Source organism: Piliocolobus tephrosceles, chromosome Y (assembly GCF_002776525.5).
Source record: "Piliocolobus tephrosceles isolate RC106 chromosome Y, ASM277652v3, whole genome shotgun sequence".
NCBI classification, from domain to species: domain Eukaryota; kingdom Metazoa; phylum Chordata; class Mammalia; order Primates; family Cercopithecidae; genus Piliocolobus; species Piliocolobus tephrosceles.
In genome coordinates this window covers 21733785-21739770 of record NC_045456.1, presented here as the reverse complement: position 1 = coordinate 21739770, position 5986 = coordinate 21733785, and positions in this window count along the sequence as shown.

Here is a 5986-nt window from a genome sequence, read left to right as displayed (position 1 = left end):
AGGAGCCACAGACCCCAGCCAGGACCACCCCAGTACCACAGGACACCCCCAGGACCACAGACCCCAGCCAGCACCCAACTCAGATCTGTAGACTCCTCCCAAGAACCCCCCCAGGACCCCAGACCCCTGCTGGGACCCCCAAGACCAAAGACCCCCCACTGGGGCACCCCAGACCACAGACCCCCCCAAGAACCCTACCAGGACCACAGACCTCCACCAGGATTCTCCAGGACCACAGATCCTCCCAGGGTCCCCCCAGGACCACAGACCTCCACTCGGACCCCATCACCAGGACCCCTCTCCAGGATCACAGACCCCTACCTACTGGGGCCCCCTTCCAGGACCTCCACCTCCACCAGAACCACCCCCTGGACCACAGGCCCCAGCCAGCACCCTGCAAGACCACAGACCCCTGCCAGGACGCCCCCAGGACTACAGACCCCAGCTGGAACTGCCTCCCCAAGACCCCACACTCCAGCCAAGACGGTGGAACCCCATTCAGACCCCAACCAGGACCCCCACCATGGGATAACACATCCTCCAACCAGACCCCACAGGGGACCAGGACCACTATGGGAACCACGCTCCCATCTTAGCCAGAATCATGGAACCCCATGCAGACCCCAGCAGGGACCACAGACCCCCACTTGGACCCCAAGGGGAACCCCAGACGACCACCCAGACCCACGCCAGGATTATGGAGCAGGACTCCCACAGAGGACACTGGACAGCTGCAAGGACCATGGACCCCACACTCCAGTTCCTACTGAGACCACAGACCCTGCCCCAAGCACGGACCCCACACCCCAGTTCCTACTGAGACCACAGACCCTGCCCCAAGCACGGACCCCACACCCCAATTCCTACTGAGACCACAGACCCCACCCCAATTCCTGCCAGGCCACAGACACCACCCACCAAACCCACCCCTCCATTTCCCTGCCCCCCTGCAACCCTGCAGGGACCACAGACCCCCATCCCAGCCCCTGCAGAGAACTCCAGACTACTTCAGGTACCACGAACCCCTCCCTACCCTGATCCCTACTGGGATGGCAGACCCTTACTCGGACCTTGGTTGGGAACCCCAGACGACCACAGAGTTACCTGGACTCCCTCAGGGAACCCCAGCCCAGCACAGAACCCCCACCCAGGACCTTACCAGGGCCAGGCTGAAACCCCACAAGGATCCCCCACCAGACTCCTGCTGGAATTCTTCATGCATCCCCTCACCCAGACACTTACTCAGACCTTCACCCCACCACAACCCTCCCAGTCCCTCACCCGGTCCCCCAGGGGACCCCAGACCTGGCATCCGGACTCCAGACAGATCCTAACACCCGCAGTGTTTGGAAGACAGGAGCCTGGGAGAGCTGGGGTGACACCATTTTAATCATCAACTCCATCTTAAAAACCAGGAAGACACATTCTTTGCCGGTCACGGCCCACGGTCATAAGATGTTTACGGCTGAAGAAATGACTTAATAATGCCTCCAAGGACAAACACAGACAACAGCAGATTGTCTGGATGTCGCCATATCGCGTAACCATATATGCTTTTAAAGATAATTACAGTCATGCTTTGACGTGCTTGGGCCCAAAAATGCGAAGGATGGCTCTCTCTAAATCAACAAAGGAGTAAATGTCACGCAGTCAGCTCACCTGCACGTAGACATAACTTAGCTTTTACATAGATAAGACAGACCCCTATAGAAGAAAGTTTTAAAACAAACACAAGGTGTTACACCTCTATGATGAAACAGTTTCTTTTTCTTTTTTTTTTAAGACAGAGTCTCACTCTGTTGCCCAGGCTGGAGTGCAGTAGCGCAACCTCAGCTCACTGCAACCTCCGCCTCCCGGGTTCAAGAGAGTCTCCTGTCTCAGCCTCCCTGGTAGCTGGGATTACAGGCATGCACCAGCACGCCCAGCTCATTCCCGTATTTTTAAGAGAGACAGGATTTCACCAGGTTGGCCTGGCTGGTCTCAAACTCCTGACCTCAAATGATCTGCCGGCCTTGGCCGCCCAAGTGCTGGGATTACAGGCGTGAGCCACCACACCCAGCCTGTAATGGAATAGTTTCTAATAAACTAAAACTTCCCTGTACTCTTACGTCTCATCTTAAATTACTTCCTGAGCAACATCCAAGAACCCACCCTTGGGGGCTAGATCGGGACCCCTCTCCTGCAACCCTGGGACCCTAGATCACCAACCCTATCCTCCCCAGGACCCTGACCTCCACTCTAGACCTGCACCCTCACATACACGCCAAAGGTCACCCCCAGCCCCTGCCGAGATCCAGGAGTAAGAATCTCCACCAGCAAGTCACCTGACCCTAACCAGGAACCCTATCCCTGCTGGAGCCAGAACCCCACACTCCACAGCTCACTGGGATCCTGGCACCTTGCAGGGCCACAACCCATGTGGAAGTTTGGCCCCCACTGGGACCCTGCATCCCCACTCCCATCCAGGCCTCACTCCCCCCAGAACCTCAACAGGCACTAACGGGCACCCCCAGCGTGCAGGTTGCACCCAGCCCCTGGGCGGGTTCTGGTGCAGATCTAAGATGATTGGAATACAGAGACCTACCGGACGCCTCAGGTGTGACCAGGTGTGCTCAGGTGTGGCCGGGTGACCAGGCTGGATTAAGAAGGGTCTTTGTGGCCTTTGCAACCCTCTGTCCTACAGATGAGGAAACTGAGGCCAGGGAGACCAAGGGATGGGACTGTCCCATTTGGCCAGGTGTGCCAGATATCTCTGGATGTGCCCAGGAATGCTCAGGTGTCGCCAGGTGTGCTCAGGTGTGATTAAGTAACCAGGCTGGATTAAGAAGGCTCCTTGTGAGCCAGGCGCAGTGCCTCAAGCACATAATCCCAGCACTTTGGGAGGCTGAGAAGGGTGGATTGCTTGAGCCCAGGAGTTCAAGACCTGCCTGGGCCACATGACAAAGCACTGTCTTTATTAATTTAATATAAAAAGATTAAATTTTAAAAAGAGGGGTTCTCTCTGTTTTTGACAGTGGCTTACGTCTGTCATCCCAGCACTTTGGGAGGCCAAGGTGGGCGGATCACCCGAGGTCGGGAGTTCCAGGCCAGTCCGGCCGACATGGAGAAACTCTGTCTCTACTAAAAGTACACAATTAGCTGGAAATAATGGTGCATGCCTGTAATCCCAGCTACTCAGGAGGCTGAGGCAGGAGAATTGCTTGAACCCAGGAGGCGGAGATTGTAGTGAGCCAAGATCATGCCATTGCACTCTAGCCTGGGCAACAAGAGGGAAACTTTATCTCAAAAAAATAAATAAATAGAGAGGGTTATTCCAGCCTTTGCAATCCTGTCCTACAGATGAAGAAACCAAGGCTTTCTCATTTGGCCATGTGTGCCAGATCTCCTGAGGCGTGCCCAGGTATCCTCAGGTGTGGCCAGGTATGCGTAGGTGTGGCCGGGGCACCCAGCCAGAAGCATTGGGAAAATCCACAATCACCCCTGTCCCCACCTTAAAGTTTTCCCAGGAGAGCCGCCATTGCAGGCGGTGCGAAACCGTGACCCCGCTGTGAAATTCAGAAGGACCGAGGATTCCACCAGGAGCAGCAGGGGAGCGGGCTTATTGTAGCCCAACATGCTCCTTCCTTTTGGGACTTCTGCTTAGTTATCTAAAAGGATGTTTGTGAGCCAAAGGATAGTGATGTCTAGAGCCATGAATTGGGGGGCTAAAAGCAGAATGCATCACCTGGTGCTTCCAGCAATGGTTTGGGAGACACCCCTACCTGCCCCACAACCCACTTATCTTCTCGGAGGCCCATGTCATCATCTGTCATATATTGACTCTGATTTCCATGGGAATGCGTTTAGCCACTGCTGTAATAAATGGCCACAAATGTAGCAGCTTTAAATAACAAGTTATTATCTCAAGTCTGCAGGTAAGATGTTCCAAAAACGGGCTCAACTGGGTCACTTGCTCAAGGTCACTGACATGGTTTGGCTGTGTCCCCTCCCAAATCTCATCTTGAATTGTAGCTCCCATAATTCTCGTGTGTTGTGGGAGGGACCCAGTGGGAGATACTTGAAGCAAGGGGGCAGTTTCTCACACACTGTTCTCATGGTAGTGAATAAGTCCCATGAGATCTGATGGGGTTTTTTTTTTTTTTTTGTTTTGGTTTTTCTTTTGAGACAGAAGTTTCACTCTTGTTGCCCAGGCTGGAGTGCAATGGCACGACCTCGGCTCACTGCAACCTCCGCCCCCTGGGTTTAAGAGATTCTCCTGCATCAGCCTCACCGAGGAGCTGGGATTACAGGCGTGGGCCACTACACCTGGCTAATTTTTTGTATTTTTAGTAGAGATGGGATTTCACCATGTTGGCCAGACTGGTCTCGAACTCCTGACCTCAAGTGATTCACCCACCTCCGCCTTCCAAAGTGCTAGGATAACAGGTGTGAGCCACCATGCCCAGCAATCTGATGGTTTTATAAGGGAAAATCCCTTTCGCTTGGCTCTGTCTCATTTGCAGCCATATAAGATGTGCCTTTCACCTTCGGCCATGATTGTGAGGCCTCCCCAGCCACGTGGAACTGTGTGAGTCCATTAAAACTGTTTTTTGGTTTTTTTTTTTAGACGGAGTCTTCACTCTTGTTGCCAAGGCTGGAGTGCAATAGCGAGATCTCGGCTCACTGCAGCCTCCGCCTCCCAGGTTCAAGCAATTCTGCCTCGGCCTCTGGAGTAGCTGGGATGACAGGTGCCCGCCACCACGCCCGGCTAATTTTTGTGTTTTTAGTAGAGACAGGTTTTCGCCATGTTGGCCATGCTGGTCTCAAACTCCTGGCCTCAGAAAATCCACCCACCTTGGCTTAAACCTCTTTTTCTTTATAAATTACCCAGTCTCAGGTATGTCTTTATCAGCAGCGTGCAAATGGACTAATACAGTCACAAAAGGTCGAAATGACGATGTCTACCCCCTGGGCTCTTAGCAGGAGGCCCTGCAAAGAATTGGTTTGCAAGCTCGTTCCCATTTTTAGAAAATGCAGTCTCTTGCTGTCATGGGACTGAAGCCGTCCTTTCCTCACTGATTGTCATAGAAGAGGTGTGGGGAACACAGCCCTGAGCGCTTGGAGTCCGCTCTCTGGTCCTTCAAAGTGTCTGCTCCATCTCGAAGCCAGCTCTGCTTCATCTCGAAGCCAGCAGGGGCCACTTAGAGTCCATCTCACCTTGAGAATCTCACTGACTTTGTGTACCATGTCCCTCACCTTCTCTCCTCCCTCCAGCCAGAGAAAGTTCTGTTCTTTCAAGGGCTCCTGTGTGATGGGATAGGGCCTACCAAGGAAATCCAGCATACTTTTCCTATATAAAGGTTCACATCTGTAATCCCAGCATTTTGGGAGGCCGAGGTGGGCCGATCACCTGAGGTCAGGAGTTCAAGACCAGCCTGGCCAACATGGTGAAACCCCATCTCTACTAAAAATACCAAAAAAATTAGCTGGATGTGGTGGCGGGCACCTGTAATCCCAGCTACTCGAGAGGCTGAGGCAGGAAAATCTCTTGAACCCAGGAGGCAGAGGTTGCAGTGAGCCGAGATCATGCCATTGCACTCCAGCCTGGGCAACAAGAGTGAAACTCCATCTGAAAAAAAAAAAAAAAAAAAAAGATAAATGAGGTCACACTCTGTGACTCAGGCTGCAGTGCAGTGTTGCGATCTCAGGTCACTGCAGCCTCCACCTCCTGGGTTCAAACAATCTTTCTGCCTCAGCCTCTCAAGTAGCTGGGACCACAGGTGCACATCACCATGCCTGGCTATTTTTTTTTTTTTTTTTTTTTTTTGGTAGAAATGGGATCTTGCTATGTTGCCCAGGCTGATCTCAAACTCCAGGGATCAAGCAGTCCTCCTGCCTCAGCCTCCCAAAGAGCTGGGATTACAGGCATAAGCCACCATATCTGGTATATTTTTTAGTGGAAGAGGCAAAGATGGCCACAGTGTGGCCCTTCAGGGGGCCTGATCCT